Genomic DNA, 19,649 nt, shown 5'->3' with positions numbered 1-19,649 from the left:
GAGGCCGTGAACATTTTATCTCCAAAATGGTATGGAGTAGGAATTGGCAAACGTTTTCTGCAAAGGGCCAGAGAGTAAGTATTTTAGGCTTTGTGAGCCACATATGGTGTCTGTCTCATTCTCTTTATGACCTTTTAAAAATGTAAAATTCATCCTCAGCTGACAGGCAAGAGTTTGCTATTCCCCGGGAAGAGAGCCACAGCCTGAGAATTTGGAGGCCAGGCTGCTCCTCTCGGCTCCAACATGAATTCCCTGGAACCTAGAGGAAGTCACTTCGCCTAGTGGGCTTGGACCTGCTCGTCTGCAAAGTGAGTGCTTTGGGCTAGGGCAGCATCAGGAGTGCACCCCAAAGACACAACAGTCCGAATTCTGAGGGGAGTACATTTGGTTTGAAAATTCAATATAGATTCTTATTGTAATATAGATTATTATTATTATTAAATATAGATTCTTATTGGGAATTAATTCAAGTATGTATTTCTTCTTTCAAAACCAAATTAATATATATGATATTAATAATGCTGGATAGACTAGATACCTTTTTCTAAACAGAATTTCTAGAGGTGATCATAAAAGCCTTCGCCTACTCCTCCATTTTTGTCATTAGAGCACCATCTTGGTAGAAGAGGTTTTAAGAAAAAGGAGGATTTAGACTGAGTTGTGGAAATGCGCAAAAATCATGTTTGTTTGTTTTTGCAAAAATAATAAAATTACTACTCCTTTATGGAGAAAAGACTGAAACAAGCTTACACAAATGCCATCAGCATACTAATTTTTTAAGGGTACATTTCAATCTATTTCAAAACATATTAAGTCAGACTGGTAAATTGGGAACACTAATAGAGAACGCCTTTTGCAAACACAGCAAATTAAAAAGCACACAACATATAATACTTCTATTTATTTTTAGGTGGACAATTATGGAAATTGCAAATCTGGATCCCCTGGAGTTTAAGACTACATTCTCAATGACTGACGCTTCTGCCAGAAATAATGGGACTGACTCACGACCAGCGACAGAAGATGCACAAACCCAAGACTTCCATTTTAAGAAGGAATAATTTATTTTATTCAACAAACAATTACTGAGCTTTCATGATGTGTTAGATGCTGTGCTAGTTAGAGATGCCCACTCAACCCAAGACCTTGAAGCTCTGGTTTTTGCCATTGATAGAACATTAAACATCAGCTTTAGAAATCAGTGAAGGAGAAGATGAGCTTGTTTCTGTAACTGTCCCTAGATGAACTCTTACCACTTGGTCAGTGAGGCAGGGTCCTCGGGCTAAAAGATAAACTTTAAAAAAGATTAAATAGAGCAGTACAGAGAAGAAAGGTATAGAAGATATTTGAGGGATAATAACTTGCAATGGTCTCTCGTGGTAACAACTGGATCAATGACCCACATCAGTGACCACCATCCTGCTGTTTTATCTTTGGATTGTGTACACTGGAAGGAGGCAAGCATAAAAATGATATAAATTGTCTTGCTCTAAATCATAACACACAGAGTATTCTTTCTTTGTCTCAAAAGCAACTGAGCGTTGAGTCCATTTGACTGGGCTATCAAAGGTATGAAATACCAGCAGACATTTCTGAAAAGCAAATATTCCTGAAGACTTCAGTTTTTTTTTTTTTCCTTTTTGATTACTCCTTACTTAGGACAACTAATAACAGAATGAAATAAATCTCTTAAAAGATATATTTCCCAGTCAAGGAACTTTTTCTTTTCTCCACAAGCTGTGGTCACCCACCACCTTTTAGGCTTGAAATACCAAAAAGAAAAAATCACCAGGATTAAGTACTGCAAAATATTCCAGGGAGCAGAAAGATGTGCATGAAGATGTCACTATTGAGTCATAGCTTAGAGCCATTCTCTACCTTCTTTTTCTGTTGCACAGTCCAAAACATTTTTGGAGGGTGTCCACAAATTCAAGAAACTTTGCCACTTCATCTTTAAGCTGATGTCTTGTCATGAAAGCAGCTGTGTTAAATTCCAGGGACCCTTTTTAAGCAGAAGCTCTTTATTATTTTCTTTGACTGAAAAGGTATATTAGTTAAAAATGGTGGGTATAAGTATATCCTATTCTATATCTTCAAACCTGGTAATCAGTGGTTAGCTAGCAATTGGTGGTGGGCGTGGGCAGTCACTCCAACTGGGCACATTCATCTCCAGACCTAGGGATCACTAGAGAAGGAGGCAAGGGGTAGAGGGAGATTTTTTCAGGTGTTTTCTCCTCTTGGCAACAAAACATAGCTTAGTTTCTTTTTTTTTTTTTTTTTTCAGTTTTATACCTTTATTTGACAATCAGCGATTAGTTCTCATCCACATTAACTGTCTGCAGATTTTTGAAAGTGGTGACAGGTACATAGGTAACCAGTGTGTAGAGCTTGTTTGGTGAATCTTCATCCTCGTTACGTTTTCTGGACAACCGCACACGGATACGGTATGGAACATTCCTTATTCCTTTGGCCCAGACAGCTTTGTTGAGCCTGGTGTCAATGTGCACATCTGGAGTTCCCATCTCCTTCATGGCAAATTTCCGGATCTCTTTGAGTGCCCGAGGGGCACGCTTCTTGAAACCCACTCCATGGATGCGCTTGTGAATGTTGATGGTGTATTCTCTGGTCACTACCTCGTTGATGGCAGAACGGCCCTTCTTCTTCTCGCCACCCTTCTTCGTGGGAGCCATTCCGCCGGGCTCTGGTTGGAAAGCCATAGCTTAGTTTCTAATGCTTCTTGCCTCCAGAATTGTGAGAAAATTAATTTCTCTTCTTTAAGCCATTTAGTCCATGGTTCTTAGAAGTCCTAGCAAACAGGTACACTTTTTAAGGCCAAATAATATTCCATCATATGTATATACCATATTTTATTTATCTATCCATTCATTGATTGACATCTGGTTTGTTTCCATTTTCTGGCTATTGTAAATAATGCTGCTATAAACATTGGTGTACAAATAGCTGTTTGAGTCCCTGCTTTCAGGGACTTTTGGGTAGGCACCTTAAAAGTAGAATTTCTGGGTCATATGGTAATTCTAGTTTTAAAATTAAATTTATTTAGTTTAATTTTTTTGAGGAAGCACCATATTGTTTTGCATTTTTTATTTTATTCATCACTCATGGCAAAAGGTTATAGAGGAAATATAAAACAATATGTATGTATATATATATTAGTTTGGATTCTGTAAAATTTGACCTCCATTCTCTTTTAAAGCACTTTTGTCTTCTACTATGATGAAAATTTCCTTATAAAGACAAAATTGGTTTTTAATCATTTTTATTAGTTATTTCAAGTCTTTTATTTTTGCCCAACATTTTCAGTTAATAGATTTTCACAACCTTTGGTTACTCCTTGTAACATTCAGTTCAACTACTTTGACCCCTTTTCACTTCCCAAGCAATTACTCTTAAATGTCCATATCACTTTGACAGACAACATCTTGTTTCAGTCTCCATCAGTACATCGCCTCTTCTACTGAGTAATGATCCATGATAATGAAAAACAATGAAATGGACTGGGTGCCCACACCTCAGAAACTGCCCCAAGGAAGGCCTTCATGCCCCTTGCTTTCCCGCCGAGGGAATTGCTCAAGATAAACCCTGAGGCTGAGCTATGCCACAGTAGCTCTGCATTAGCTGGAGAAACCTTGGTCAGGAAAAGCAAAGAAATCTGTATGGAAGGATAATACTTCTTCCAAAAGCCTCTGAGAAACTGTCCCTCTGTCTGTAAAATCAGAACATTTGGACAATGTGCAAAAGTCCTATGTAAACACATCTAACTTTATCCTGAAGAGATCCTAGCTTCTGTGTTTATGATGATTAAGTGCATCTACAAGTCTTGGAAAAAGGGATAGAGAAGAATTACAGCCAACACTCCAGGGCCTGGTTTAGTGATGGGAGAATCATTGTAATGATAGAAGAATTTTGGAAGACAGGAGGGATTTGACAGAGATAAGTGGGTGCCCAAGTATGCTAATTATTACAAAAAGTAAAATTTAAAAATTTAAAAATAAACTTAACAAGTAAAATAAAGAACAATGCCTTAGATTAAATGTATTAAGGGGGTGGCTTGAGGAGAAATTTGAACAATTAGAGTAAAACAGATTGTTGGAAAAAACCTCGATGGTACCAGACAGGAAAGTTGTCTTGTGATGATTAATACCATTTTACTTTGGTTAAGCAAGAGGTGGTTAATAACTAGTAGGGGTGTGAGGGAGGGCTCTGAGGTGCTAGTAAAGTTCTTTTGCCTCATTTAGGTGATGATTAATATAAAAATTCACTAGCTGAACACTTATGATTTTTTCCTTTTTCTTTATGTATGTTATACTTCCAAAAAAAGAAAAGTTTATTGGAAGAAACACTTCTGGAATGATAGAATAAAAACATCCACAAATCTACTCCTTCATAAAAGCAACAAGAACACTGGAAAAAATTTATCAAAAGCAACTTTTTCAGAACTTGAAAATCAACCTGACGCAGCCTAAGAAGCACTTAGAAAAACTGCTGAATCTCAGTAATCGCAGTGAGATTTGTGGCATTTTAACTTACACTATTACCATCCCTTTCTTCCCAGCTCCACACAGCCTTGAAAATCAACAGCCTTACAACTATGGTAGCTGTGGAAATAAGCAGCTTAGCTGCCACTGGGTTAGAAAAAGTTTGAAGACCTGTAAAATCTCTATCCCCAGAGAACTGTCAGTATTTGACCTGTCTGATGACTCTATGAAAATCTCCATTTTTCAGAACAGCCTTATTCCTAGGTCATTTGTTGAAAACAATCAGTGACAATTGTTTAACATCTGTAGCTGCCTAAAAAAATATTTGCAAATCATATGCTTGTATATCAAGAGTCTATATAGAACTCTTACAACACAGTAACAACAAATAAAGGCAACTGATACAATTACTACATGGGCAAAGGATTTAAATAGACATCTTCCCAAAGATACAAATGGCCAAAAGTGCATAAAAGAGTGCTCAATGTCATTAGTTACCAGGGAATGCAAATCAAAACCACAATGAAATACCATTTCACACCTACTAGGATGGCTGTAATAATAACGACAGATAATAACAAGTGTTGGTGAGAATATAGAGAAATTAGAACCTTCATACACTGCTGGTGGGAAAGTAATATGTTGCAGTCCTTTTGGAAAGTTTGGCAGTTCCTCAAAAAGTTACACATCGAGTTACCATATGACCATCAATTCTATTCCTAAACATATATCCAAGAGAACTGAAAACATAAGTCTATACAAAACTTGCACATCAATGTTTGCAGCAGCATTATTTTTAACAGTGAAAAAGTGGAAATGACCCAAATGCCCATCAACTGATGGATGGATAGTTAAACAAATGTGGTATAGCCATACTAGGGAATACTATTTGACAATATAAAGGAGTGAAGTTCTGAAATATACTACAACATGGATGAACACTGAAAGCATTATGCCAAGTGAAAGAAGCCAGTCACAAAAGACCACATACCAAAATACCCAGAATAGGCAAATCTAGAGATAGAAAGTAGATTAGTGATTTTTGGAATGATGAAATTTTCTAAAAGTAGATATTAGTGATACTCAACTCTAAATGACTTTTACAGTATATGAATTATATCTCAATAAAGCTGTTAAACAATAAAGTTTACTTTAAAAACTTCTTCATATTATTATTAATCATATTACCCTACTCTAAGGGCAAGGCAGTTTTCCAAGGCATGGATGCATGCTCTATATATTGTATGTATTGTACATCAGTATTCCCCTAACAGGTAGAACCAGGGCTAAAACATAGTACATGGTCAACAGATATCCTCATATGAATAAAAAAGTAGAGAGATTAACAAACTGTCTAGAACCAGATTTCCTGATTTCTGATTCTGCCCATTTACAGTAGTGAGGGGTGGGAGATAGTGATGAGCAAGGAGCTTGAGGTGCCCTGGCCAGAATGCTGCTTATAAAATTACTACTATATACTCCTTACTGGGGAGTGGACATACTGTCTATTGGGGATGAAGGTGCTCTCTATTGGAATAGACATGCTCTTTGGGGGATGGGTGGTAACTGACAGAGCATCATAGCAAAATGAATTCGGGCAGGTAAACCTAGGTTCAATTCCAGGCTCTGTTTCTTGCAGGTGTGTTTACTTAGTCTTCCTCAGTCTAAATTTCCTCATCTACAAATGGAGATAATACTTAACCTCTTGCCTCATAGAGTTGTTATAAGAATTAAATGAGAAGAGTGTAATGCATATGGCTCATACAGATAATAGTTGATAAATACTTTTATTGACACTGATAACATCTAACGAACAAATAGGTTTTTTAAATATGTTGTAAAAAAAAAAAAGAAGAAGAAAAGAAATAGAGATGGGTCAATAGTCATTTTCAGACCTGTCAGAAGGCTCTGAAAAGGTCTGGAACCTCATTTCTACCCTCCCAACATGGTGGCATTGAGCAAGGTAGAGAAAAGCAATAACCCATCTCCTACCACAGCTCCCCCTTGCTAGCAGCCATCCACCTGGCTTGAAGCCAATACAATTACCTAGGGGATGTGGTGGCCAAAGGTAAGAGACAAGAAATACCTCACCCTTGGAAGAGAAGAAGGACACAGGTAATTTATACCCATCTCAACCAAATATTTTCCCCTGTTTTATAATGCTGCCATGTTGCTTTCTTTTTCTAATTAAAAAAGAGTACATGCCCATAAAAATGCAAATTTTGTACAAGTACATAAAGTAGAGGAGGGCTGACTAAACTTGAACCGGTTCCCATCAGAAGCTGTAACTTCATTGAAAGAGAACAAGAAGCTTTCATTGTGCTTGACACCTGTGAATAAGATACCTTTGGAAACAAGTTACAATGAGAATAATCCACAATTGCAGGGAAGAACTGTGATTCTTTAAGATACAATTTATGTAAAGCAACCAGCACAGTGGCTAGGAAGGTGTAGGTACCCAGTAAATGGTAACTATTATTTCAAACACCCTTTTCTTAACAGCTCTCTCTGCACAGTGTGCACTACCATGGAATAAACTTAATTGAATAGTGCCCTCCAGAGGCCACTGGGAATTCAACTGTAGGGACAGTTGAAAGTCTGGAAAAAGACCAAAGAGAAACTCAATTTAGTTTTCTTGTGTATTTACGCAGAGTCAGCACTCAAGCTTGGTGTCCTAGGATGTACTAGAACCTGACTGATTTGTCACCCACCATCAGCCCTTTGGGCAGAGCTTATTTGTTTGCAAGGGATACAAACAAGGACACAGAAATCTGGAAACGAGTCTAGTTAGGCACCGTGGGAACCGGTGCTGGGAACTGCAAGCCCCCAAGCCCCCGGAAACTCCTGTCCCATCCCTCTCTCTCTGGGGACACTGTCTCTCAGCCCTGTTTCCTTATGCATGTCCACTCTGTGTTCCTCTAAAGGGACCAGCTTCTTCCTGATGTCTGCCCTTCTGTCCCTTCAGGCATGTGGCTCTGGCTCTCTCAGGACATGATTCCCCTGACCTGACTTGGATTGACCTTTCAGCTCATCTCAAATAGCTAAGCAGCTTGGTCTCTCACTGGCTTGATTCCAAATTCCCAGGAGACAAAATGATTACCAGTCAAGTCTAGTGGATGGACTTAGTTTATCCATCCCTGCGGGATAGCCAGTGGGGTGTGTGTATATGTGTAGGGGGAGGAGGGCTAGGGCCAGGGTCACATGGTACAAAACATATCTAGCACATACAGAACTGTGGAAAACATTTCAAAGAGTCCATTTTTCTAATAATGATGAGCTAATATTCATAGAGTTCACCAGGCACGATGCCCTCCACTAAGAGCTTTGTAAGCACCATCTCATTTAATTCTTACAACCTTCCTTTGTAATTCGATCCTGTTTTCATCTCCCACCTTCAAAAGTAGCTGCTGATAACAATGGTTGTGTATCTTTCAGTAATTTGTCCCATGCATTTTATTCCCACTTTAAAGATGAGGGAACTGATGCTTGGAGAGTCTGCACCAAGATTTAAGCCAGGGCAGTGTGATTCTAAAGCCTGGCTGTGATCTCCCAACCCCACCCCGCCTCCCAGTGCAGTCCTGAAGGCAAGGTAGATAATAACATGGCTGATGCAGAGGAAACACCAGAGTGGGTCTCAGTCTTAGGTAGTTGATAATCTGATTGGGGGAGACAAGATTTACATGTGAAATGATTAGTAAATGACATGAGAGTAATTAAGTACTAAATTGTGTGTTGCCACTGTATTCGTTTTCTAGTGCTGTGTAACAAGTACCACAAATGTAGAGAGGCTTTGGAGCAATACCCATTTGTTAGCTCCCAGGTGGGCAGGGCAGATGTACAGCCAAGCATGGCAGTGTTTCTCTCTGCTCAGTGTTTCGTGAGATTGACATCAAGGCATTCATTGGCTGGGCTGTCAACAATCTCATCTGAGACCAGGAGACCTCTCCCAACCAGCTCACTGGTTGTTGGCAGAGTTCAGTTTGTTGCACTTGTAGGGCTGAGGTCTCTCTATTGTCCTGCTAATGTCAACTAGAGACTGGTTTCAGCTTTGTAGATGTTGTACCATCCCATTGCCTGTTCACAACATGGATATTTGCTTTTCTCCAGGTCAGCTGGAACATGTCGCACTCACTGCCCCTTCCAACAGCCAAAGAAAACTTTCTACCTTGAAAAGGGCTCATGTGATTAGGTCAGACCCACCTGGATCATCTCCCTTTCTTAAAGTCAGCTGTGTCTTATGACATAACCTGATCATGGAAGTACAATTCATCAGATTTACAGTCCTGGTTATGAGGTGCATACAAGGTAGGAGTGTGTGGGATCCTGGGTGCCATCTTAGAATCCTGCCTACTACGCCCATGAAGGTAGATTGTGTGTGTGTGGGTCAGAGCTATTCCCAGGAGGGGAAGAAGGAAAGATTTCATGGAGGGGAATGTGAACTGAGCAATGAGGAGGTAACTAACACCACCAGATGTTATAACATGATCAAAACACTGTGTGATAAGCATAAAAATAGACATATAGATCAGAACAAAAAGGGAACACCCTAAAATAGAAATATGGGTGTGTGTGTGTATTTATGTGTGTGTGTGTGTCTATGTATATATCATAATAAATCAAGCTTCACAAATTAATTGAGCAAAATTATTAATAAGTGGTGTTTGGATAATTACACAATTTTGAAAAAATAGATAAATTTTTTCACTATACATCAAAATACATGCCACCTAAATTAAATTTTAAATTATAAAGATAAATTTAAAATATGATCAGGAAACTTGGTAGAAGAAAAGTTCTGGTCTTTGGGAAGATGGCAATGTCCTAAGATTTGAAAAAATGTTGTGAAAAGAAATTACAAAAGAAAAAAAACTCAGATTCATCCACAGCAATAGTTAAAACTTCTACATAGTCATAGCAATAATCTGTTATAAGACTCAGGGGAATTTTAACCACATAGGGAGAAAGGATTAAGATCTATAACATCTAAATGCATATTCCAGATAGTAGACAAAAGACACAAATAGATGATTTAGACAACAGGTAAAAATAAAATAGAAACAAACAAACAAACAAAAAACTAGGGGAAAATGCCCAAGCTCCCTGACCAAATAAATGGAAATTAAAACCATAAAAGTGAGCCATATTTCTATTAATTAAACATATTTTTAAATTACAATACCCAATCATGAAATAGTCCTGGTACACTGGCACTCATACATCTTTGGTCAGAGTGTGATTTGGCGAAACACCCTTTGATATAGTACCTTCAATCCAGGAAATCTGCCTTAAGAGCATGATTCAAAAGAAAAAAAAGTCATGGTCAAAAGCATTTTCCATACAGTGTTATGCATAGTATTGAAAAACTGAGAATAACAGAAAGAGCATGCCTAAATTATCACTGATGATTATGCCTATTGAGACTATTTAATAAGGTGGAACCTGTTTAAATGTGCTAAATGAAAAAGGATAATACAGATTCCTGCATGTAGTATGACTCAATATTTGAAAAGCATTCCTGTGGTGTTAAAGGTGTGGGAAAAACAGCACTTTTATATACCGTCAGAGGGGATACAAGTTAGTATAACCTCTTGGGTGAAGCAATTTACAATATGACTAAAAAATTTAAAATGTGATTTGTGTGAGGATTCCACTTCTGGGAATTTATTTTTCACATAAATGTACATGTACTTTAATGTACAATACATAAAGACACATCAACATAAAATTTCTTGCAGAATTGATGACATAAATAAAAGATCATACAATGAAAATGCCCATCAGTTGATGACCAATTAAATAAATCATAATAGAACCATTTGGTAGAATATTATACTGCTTTTAAAAAGAATGGATGTGATATGCTCTGACCTGAAACAATCTCTAAGATTTTAGTAACAACAAAAAAGATGCAGAATAGTACAGATAGTGCATCCCTATTTATATAAAAGTGAAATAGAGAACTTACATATGCTTACAGAATTCTTAGAAAGATACCCCCAAACTGGTAACAGACTGAGGCCCTGGGGTGCAGCTGGCGGTAGTAACTAGAGAATGGGGTCTGAACTGGGGATACTTATCACCCACTGTCCTTCTGTTCCATTCGAATGCTTCCCCGTGTGCACACAGTCCTCTAAAATGGAAATAAATACTAAGAAAGGTAGTCTAAAAAATATATTGCAGATGAACAGAGATGAAATGGAAACAGACAAATCTGTTGAGTTAGTGTGGTGGGACTATATTCGCATGGTCACAGATTAGATGTTAACATAGAAAAATCAAATTAACTGAGAATTAGTGTAGTAGAATTGCAAGTCATTCTTTTAAAATGTTATTTCAATGTTTTAATGTTGCCACTGAAATAAAGATTAGTATGGGGGAAGGACTGGGTGCCTGAGGAATTAAGTAATAGCTTTACAAATATGTTGCTCTGAAATGAATAAACAGAAGAATAATGAGCCAAAGAGAGCTCACCCAATGGTCCAGGGAGAAGGCAGTTAGCAGGAGGAATGAGAGGAGAGGAGCCAGGGTGTCTGTGTTTGGGGGGGTGGCTGGCCAGATCATCCCATGGCGTGACTTTGGGTTCAGACCTGGGAAGCAAGGAGGAGGAACTGGGAGAGCTTAGGAAGGGGATCCAGCCTGCAGAGCCCGAGGAGACCAGCCTTCTGGAGAGCCAAGTGAGGAGGAATGGTGGGCAAGGGGTTGATGAGAAGCATCTAGATCCCACAAATCTCAAAGAAGACATTTCCTTAAGAGGACAGGGATAAACTCTATCTTTGAGATGACTGCTCTAGCAGTGTTGACTTCTCAAGCCTCATATCTATCTATCTATCTGTCATCTATCTATAGGATATATATATCCAATAGATGTGTTTATTTAATGCATGCATTAAATTTTTGTACTAGTATATTATGTACATTATAAAATACATATAAAGAAGTATTTTAAAAGAGACATCTCATGTGAAGTACTTAATATTTAAAACTTTTTTCATCTTTAGTAAAATAAATGATATAAAGCAAATATTACTCTTAGGAAAAGCTATACAGTTAAATATACTTCAAGACTGTGAAATACTTTACACTCTGGGATGTGATCATTCACAAGTATGGTTGAAGTTCAGATAAATGGATGTTGGTTTTAAGGGCTGCCATAGTTGAAGATATCTCACAAGGATATGTAGACCCCAATGGAAGAAGGGCAGCATTTCATCAATGATAATATCTATTTTCCAACCCTATCCACCATTTGTACTAAGGTTTTGGTTTGAAAGTTTGTGTTAATTTTCAACTTAGTTGAGCTTTCTTGCAAAGTCGTTGAAAGGTACAGTCTTTTAAAATAGTTTTTAAGCACATAAATTCTTGAAAATTCTTTGGTAGATTTAAAAAAATAGAAAATTTTGCTTTCAAGATTTCAAATATACATATGAAATATTTGGTTGACAAATAGCATTTTTTTGTAAAAAAAAAAAAAGTCACATAAATAGGAAACATTTCCAAAAATCCATTTTGAAAATGCTCTTTCCATAGCATGAGTTTCTTTGAAATAGCAGTTATTCTCTTAATGATGCCACATTATCTTGACATTGGAGAAAGGGGTTATGAGTGTTTGGTCTACAAAAACAGCCTCCAGGAAGCAGGTCACCGAAAACCACTTGTTTTCATAGATGAGGTAGGCCAATTTCAAACACTTGTCTTTTTCGTAGAAGAGAAAGCACACAGTTTTCTTTAAGTGCGAGGACTCTTAAGTGCTGTGTCTCAAGATAAACATCAGACCTCTCTCTGGCAAAACATTTTGATGATTATCCCACATCTTATTACAGAGAAGAGTAAAAATCCAACTGATTTTAAAGGTTGTTATTTTTATAAAATTAACCATACTGATGACATTCACTGGCATTCCTGTCTTCTGTCTTCACTTCTAGCCTCTTTGATGCGTTAACTCTTCCAGGACCAATAACTTAATCAATTTCTTGTTCTGGCCTATTTTTGTAACCTTACTCTGAATTCTTTTTTATTCTAGTTAAAGCAGCTGTTACCTTACATAATTTTCCCATAAAGCATTATTTTAACTAACAAAGTCATTGACTTTTGAAAATATATCTTTTTTGGTATCTCTTTCCTTTAGTGACTCACAAATAAGTAGGTGTTCCATTTCATTACTGAAACAGAATCGAGCAAATACCCTTATTTGGAACATGTGAGAAACAGCAGTACTTTCTTCCAACTGCCTAGCAAACCTCCCACACTGCACACTGTTTCTTTAAAATTTGAGCAATGTTTCTGTGCATCTTCCAACAGAATTTGCTGACAAAATCAGACATTTTATTTTGCAGTTATATTGTTTTCCATGGGTTATTTTAGCTATTTTGACTGCATTAGGAAGAATGAGGGTTTTCTTAACGATGTGACTTTTTGCCTTAAACAAGTAAGAGAAATTCCAGATAGGCTTTTAAATATTCAGTTTAGTAGAATTCTGGACTAGATTTAGTATGGCATGATTTTAAATATTGCTAAAACATTTAAAACTATTTGTATTCATGTGGTGGATCTTTAGATTTTAAATATCTTCCTAATTATGATGGCCTCATACCATCGTTAAGTATTATCTCAAGACACAATCTACGCTTACGGTGAGGATTTTCTTTAATGATAGGGGCTAGAAATTTATATTTCACATCGTTTCTTGTAGCCTCAAATTTTAATTTTTTGTCTGACTTCTTGTCAGTCTGAAGAGATTGTCATAGTTTTACCATATACTGTGGCTGAGCCTATACCAGTGGTAAGAAGGGTCAACCCAGCCATTTTCTTATGGCTGGCCTATACCTGCATTAATTATGTTATTTTTAATCCTCTTTTTCTTTCCCCTGAAGAATTTTAGTTTATCTGTCCATTTGGTAAAGTTTAACTTAATTAAAATGAAATAATTTAATCCATAAACCTATTTCACTGAGACTACATAAACTGTAGTTCTTTGAAATAAGTCAAAAAGTGAATTAATCAGTGAGGGGGGGGTCTTTGTGGATCATCCTTTCTTCCCTCAGGACAAATCACATACCACACAGGACACAGGATCCTTTGATATATGGACTGAGTAAGGATGCTAATGTCAACCATATCTAAAATATTAGTCAAGTTCAATTTCTTATTTTTTTTTTAAGATAAAAAATGTATCTTGGGATGCTAATAATTTTTTCACCTATCTCATGCATCTTTTTGGGCATCCCACTGGGCAACAGATCTTCCAAAGCATGAACCGTTTCTAGTGACTGCCATTCAAGTCCTCTCTACTCATTCTGCTGGGTCAGACAAGGACTTCACAGGAATGGACATCTGGACTAAATAAAGCCCTTGAATCAGAAAAAAACCTCAAGACTTGCCATGCAATTTGACAGAGACCTGTACTTAACAGAGCCTGAATTTTTAAGAAGGACACCCACTCCTTCTTCTCCCCATAATAGTTCAGCTTCCCTCGGGGACATTTGTGAAAGTATATTTGTGATCACAAAAGTCAAAAAAGTTTCTTAGTTAATCCTGGCCCCATTTAAATGGACTAACCTTCAAGTCAGGCCCAAGGGCTGAGAAAACATGCACTTCAGCTATTAAAACAGCCTGGCCCTCTGTCTCCCTTCCCCTCTGCAAAAGGAAATGGGCTAAATTTAAGTCCAGGAAACATTGTGAATGATAGAATCATCCTTTCTCTGGTGAAGAAAGAGCTCTGAACGAAGTAACTGTGGGGTGAGTCAGCTATTAGATCATTGCTGATGTCCCTGCATCCAGGTTTCTGTGACTCTGAGATGCAAAGAACCTGGACACTCACACCTTTGAATGTTGCTTTGTGCATTTCAACAAAGATAAGCCTGGTCATCCAAAAAGCCACAAGGAGTCACATCTTCGTAACCATTTTAAATATAGTATAACAAACTCACCCCTCAAAATCTTTGGAGGAAGATCAGATTTCAAAGAAGAATCAATGAAGAAATCTATATAACTGTTAAAACCCATGTTTTATTATAAATTGTACCAAAGAGAGAGCTATATATACTTGGGTCCTGAAAATAATCAGATTTTATTCCCTTCCAGGAGGAGGCAGCAACCCACAGGCGAACACCAAAAGACAGGAATTTCAAGCCTTTAACCCCTGTGCTTGGCAAACAGGTTGATTATGAACAGCTGAGCCAGGCCATGCATTACCTGCATCTGCATCACAAGAATGAGAGGGATCAGGGCCAAAACAGGTGCCAAAGCTTGGAATTCAATGACCTTTTGGAAAAGAAAGACTCAAGAGTCATTTAAGGGCAACTGGTGCTCAAAATGAGAGAATAAAAACGCTTATGACTTATTTAATACCTGGACATAAAAAATGAGCAGAAGTCAAGAAATGGCTGCAAATGGCGCAGGAGTGTCCATGGAGAGGAGAAGGGCATGAAGTCAGGCCAGTAACACTGTAATCCCAACTAAGATGCTTTTGTCTTTTTTCTCTTTATGGTTTACAATTACAATTACAACAATTTCCAAAAGTAATGCTAGAAGTTTCAAAGCCAGTGTCTTAAGTGGGAGATTGGGGTTTTCCATCTCCCATGGCTGAAGTCGGTCACCCAGTGGAGGCTCTGATGGGTACCAGAGGGAAGAGGACACTGGGATGAAATGAAAGAGCATCTCTGGATGGTGCTCTGGAACCTCGACCCCTTTTAAATCATGGGAAGTGCCTCCTTTAGTGTAATCTCTTCCCTCCTGAGGACAAGCAGACGGTGAAATGCTGCTCTCTAAGTGGCTCTGGACATTACCTGTGGGCTGTGATTGAGGGTATGCCAAAGTTGTCAGTTTTCCCCAAAAATCCACCCCATTGGCCAGTGCAGTGTTTGACGTGGCCCTGCTATTCACTTTCCTTGAGGCTTTCTGATTTCAGGAAGATTGAGTCAGACTGGGGAAGGCCAACTTCCTCTACTGTCCATCACAAAGAGCCTAGCACAGTGGATTAATCAGATCATGACTCACTGACTTGTGGGAGACCTGAGGGCCAGGGCTGGGAGTGTTAGGAGGGGACGCCACGGGGTGGGGGGTACAGCATGAGGACACCAGGCACTGAGTGGAGAAAGATGGCACCTGAGTCACTTGCTGCTCAGGGATGGCTTAGATGCTGCCATTCTAGAAAGAGCGCTGAAACCTGAAAACACCATCCTAACAGCACAGATGAGAAACCCACACATCCTAATGAATAATAAACTTGACTAAAATTCCCAGCACTGTGCTCAACTACAGCCACAAGATGGCAGGCAACAGTGGAAGATTCTCCACAGCCTTGCCCAGGAACCGTTCTGCAGACCTGAGGGAAATCAAGCTCCCACTGTCCAGTCCAACGGCTGGCCATCAACGATACATTCATGAAGCTGCTATAAGTTAAACTCTTGTTGAGAGAAGGAAGGTTCTAGATGTAATTTTACCATCCATTTAGAGAATGGGGTAGAAAAATGTAGAAAAACTTGATTTCCTATTTGTTTTTACTGTCAACAGTGAACTGTAAAAAAACAAATCTAATTTCATTGGTTACTGTTTGTAGTGTTGAAGAAAAAGTTCTAGAATTTGAGTCAGAGGGCCTGAATTCTAGTCCTTGCTCTTTTCTTAAGAAGGTCCTTGACTCCAGGAAGCCATGCCCTAGAACCTCAGTTTCCTTCTTGGTTGGACTTGGATGAACTCTGGGATTCCTTCCAGAACCAGTCATGGAATGAAATAGCATGTGGGGAAAGCAGACTAAGAACGAAGTGGGCACAAACGTAAGGTCCTGCAATGCTTCATTTCCATGGCATCCTTGGGGAATGGGCTGTTCCACATGACGAGTTTTCCAGATAATTGAATTTTAAATGCTGAAACTTGTTTTCCTTTTAACCTTCTGTAACGGAAATCTTTCTAAAGTGTATTACACGCTTCTTAGGCTTCTTCAACAGCAAGCTGAATATAGTTTAACCTTGCCTGAATGTCTCTAGGTCATGGTGATGCCACCTCTTACTATATATACAATCCTGAATAGAGTACCGGTGCCTTTGGGCATATTCAGGTAGGCAGGACGCTCATGCTAAATGGCCCCAGAGACTATATTATAAAGGTATAATTGGCAATTCTTCCTTTCTGTATCTCCTACATCACTACCTGCAGTCATTTCTCCAAGTTACACCTTCTAGCAGCATTTGACACTCTGTTTAAAATCTGCTATAACCTAGAGAGAACTCAAGGTTGCTATGGGTAACCAGAGTCTGAGCTTGTAACAACCCTAAATTTAATTTTACACACAATTTAAAGGCAACGGGTACTATGCTGAAGGTTACTCGTGGTCAGGGCTGATATTCAGTAAGTCTGCCCAGTCTGTAATGTAATGTTCCTATGCTAGTTGGCCAATTGCCCAGAGCCCCTTGGGCCCTCCAGCCAGCTTAGCACCCTGACCTGTCTCCTAGGATCACACGCTTCTCACGTGCCGGTAACTCAAAGGTGCGCTCTGGCTCCCGAACCCTGTTCCTGCAGGGAACCAGCATCCTTTCCAATTGGCGGATACCCATGCCATCCCAGTTGCTCAGTACTTGATATCACCCTGGTTTCTAGGCTGCAGATTATTCTCTTTCCTGATGAGTGCATGGCTAAAGTTTGAGGCTCTCCTCTGTCCCTCCAACTCAAAGGCCTCTTCTCGGTTGCATGCTGTGCTCTGGGTTCAGATGGCCCGAGGCTGACCAGGACGGGTGTTAAAAGTTAGCTTTGACTGAACATCTACCATATGCCAGATGCCTCTTCAGTACATTAACTAAATCATCTTATCTAATCCACTAAATGACCCTATTGGTGAAATAGCATCAACCTCCTGTGGCTGAGGTAACTCGCCAAAGTCACACAGCCGACACGTAGGCCTGGAAGCCAGTTCCATCTTTCCGAGTTCCATGTTGTTTGGACTATGCTCCTCTCCTGTTTACTAATATACAAAAAAGTGTATATTAACGTACAAAAAAGTCCAGTCATGGTTCACATCCTGGAAAATACATTTTAAGTGAAACATGGGCCCTTTTACTTTTCAGAAAAGGCTACTTGTTTTGTTGTGTGGGTTATGTTTTAATTAATTCCATATTTTGTTACCAATTTGGAACAATCTGTCCTCAGGGAACAGATCTGGTTTACTTATAGAAAGCTGGCTGAGGGAGGAAGGGACTGGGGTTACAAAGTATTCTTGTAGGAAATCATCTAAAAAACCTTCTCAGTTCTCCCTCCACCAAACAAAAGTAAATAGAACATTCCAGAAAATCCCATCTTCCCCAGAGTAGGTATGATTAGAGCTTGCAAATAAACACTTTCCTCTGTGTGTTACCAGCTGTGCCTGCAAGATGGGGCTGTTACCACTGAAAAGAATAAGAGGCTCCCAGAGCTTGCAGGGGCCGGCAGGGGGTGGGGGTGGGGTAGCTAGAAGCAAACTGCAGACCTGAGGAGTACCACCCAGTGAAAAAGCAGAATTGGGTCTGTGATGTTGGGACCAGTCACAGCTTTCCTTTTGGAACTGGTTCTGGGGTGCAGAAGGATGTCAAACCCATAGCTCTGAATTCTCTTCTCTTTCCCCTGCGGATGAAGTTTACAGATTGACTCTAAGCTAATTTTTAAAATAAGCAAACCATGACCTCATCTTCCATGTTTTGCACCTGCTCCTCCCACACGTAACACACCCACAATTTTCAGATTGTCCTCTTCCAAAAACATCCACCACACTCCCTAGTTCCCAGAGTAACTCTTGTCAGGGAGGAAATGGCCCGAGTAATTGACTAGCCATAGGTGACAGGGTCAAAATGCCAAATGTATTAGTTTGCGAGGGCTGCCATAATAAAGTACCATGAGCCAAATGCCTCAAGTGACAGAAATTTGTCTCACGGTTCTGGGGCCTAAAAGTCTGAGATCAAGGTGTTGGCAGAGCTGTGTTCCCTCTGAGGTACTAAGGCGGGATCTCTTCCAGGCCTCTCTCCAAACTCCTGATCGTTCCTTGGCTTGTGGCAACGTAACTACAATCTTCACTTGGTGCTCTCTATGTGTGCATGTCTGTGTCTAAATTTGCTGGAGGACACTAGTCCTATTGGATTAGGGGCCCACCCTACTCCAGGATGACCTCATCTTAACTAGTTACATCTGTAATCACACTATTTCCAAAGAAGGCCACATTCTGAGGTACTGGGGGGTTTAACACTTCAAAATATGAACTTGGTAATGGGGATTAGGTGGGTGGCTAGAAGACACAGTTCGAACCACAACATCAGCTAAGGTAGTTTTGAATTCAAAATCAAACTCAAGAGAAGGAGCAGAATGGATTGCCCAAAAGAGTGCCTCATATTATAATTCCAAGTGATGGCGTGGACAACTGATGTATCATATGGGTGGGGTGGGGTGGGGTGTGATGTTAGTACTCAGACACCCGAAATCTTATGCCTACAAGTAAGGGGGTACACATTAATTGAGGTTGCTGTTTGCAGAGATGCACTGCGGTCTCTACAAAACCCTGATTTGTATTCACCAGTTTTTAGGACAAAACCTACATAGGTATGTGGAAAAATGTAGTGTTGAAGGAAACCGTTAGCCAGTTACAGAGTGAAAAGGAGCATCTTGAGGACATTCAAAACACTTTAAATTCCCTGATACTTAATCTCAAAGTGCTTCTAGTCCTAAAGTTCTGCCTAGATATGTTTGCCAAGCAGATTCTATATTAAAATTGGGTTTCCTTTTACAAGATGGAGTGGGGGGCTTCTGTTTTCCTTGTCAGTTTGGGTAGGGGGAAGCCTTACAGTGTTCTGGTCATTTTCTTCGCTGGTGTCCGCCATTAGACTGAGGAGGTATTTTGTGAAGCTGAAAACCATCGGTGAAATTAAGCACCAGCCCACGTGGCAGGGACCAGCGTATAGCTCTGGGGCTGAGCTGAAATAGTATAGCACAGGGGGCAGGAGCACAGACTATGGTGGCAGGTCTCTGGTTCTGCCATGTAACTTGGGCAAGTTACATGGCCTCTGTGGCCAAGGTTTCTCATCTAAAGCTGTCCTTTATAGAGTTGTGGTAGGTATAAAATGAGATAGTAGATGGCAGAATGTCCACTATGGTAGCAACTGCTCAGTCAATGGTACTTCTTATAATTGCACCAGAGAACTA

General features: G+C 39.4%; 1 protein-coding gene and 1 pseudogene across 5 annotated transcripts in view; both read right to left on the bottom strand.

The window, feature by feature from the left end:
- PDZD2 (PDZ domain containing 2) overlaps window positions 1-19,649 on the bottom strand; it is a 343,515-nt gene that overhangs the window by 195,347 nt on the left and 128,519 nt on the right. The gene's annotated exons all lie outside the window — the stretch shown is intronic.
- On the bottom strand, window positions 2,260-2,733 carry LOC118524179 (large ribosomal subunit protein eL31 pseudogene; annotated as a pseudogene).

Source organism: Halichoerus grypus, chromosome 2, assembly GCF_964656455.1.
Source record: "Halichoerus grypus chromosome 2, mHalGry1.hap1.1, whole genome shotgun sequence".
In the NCBI taxonomy this organism is placed as follows: Eukaryota; Metazoa; Chordata; class Mammalia; order Carnivora; family Phocidae; genus Halichoerus; species Halichoerus grypus.
Note: the sequence above shows the minus strand (reverse complement) of the source record. Positions and strands in the feature narration are given on the sequence as shown.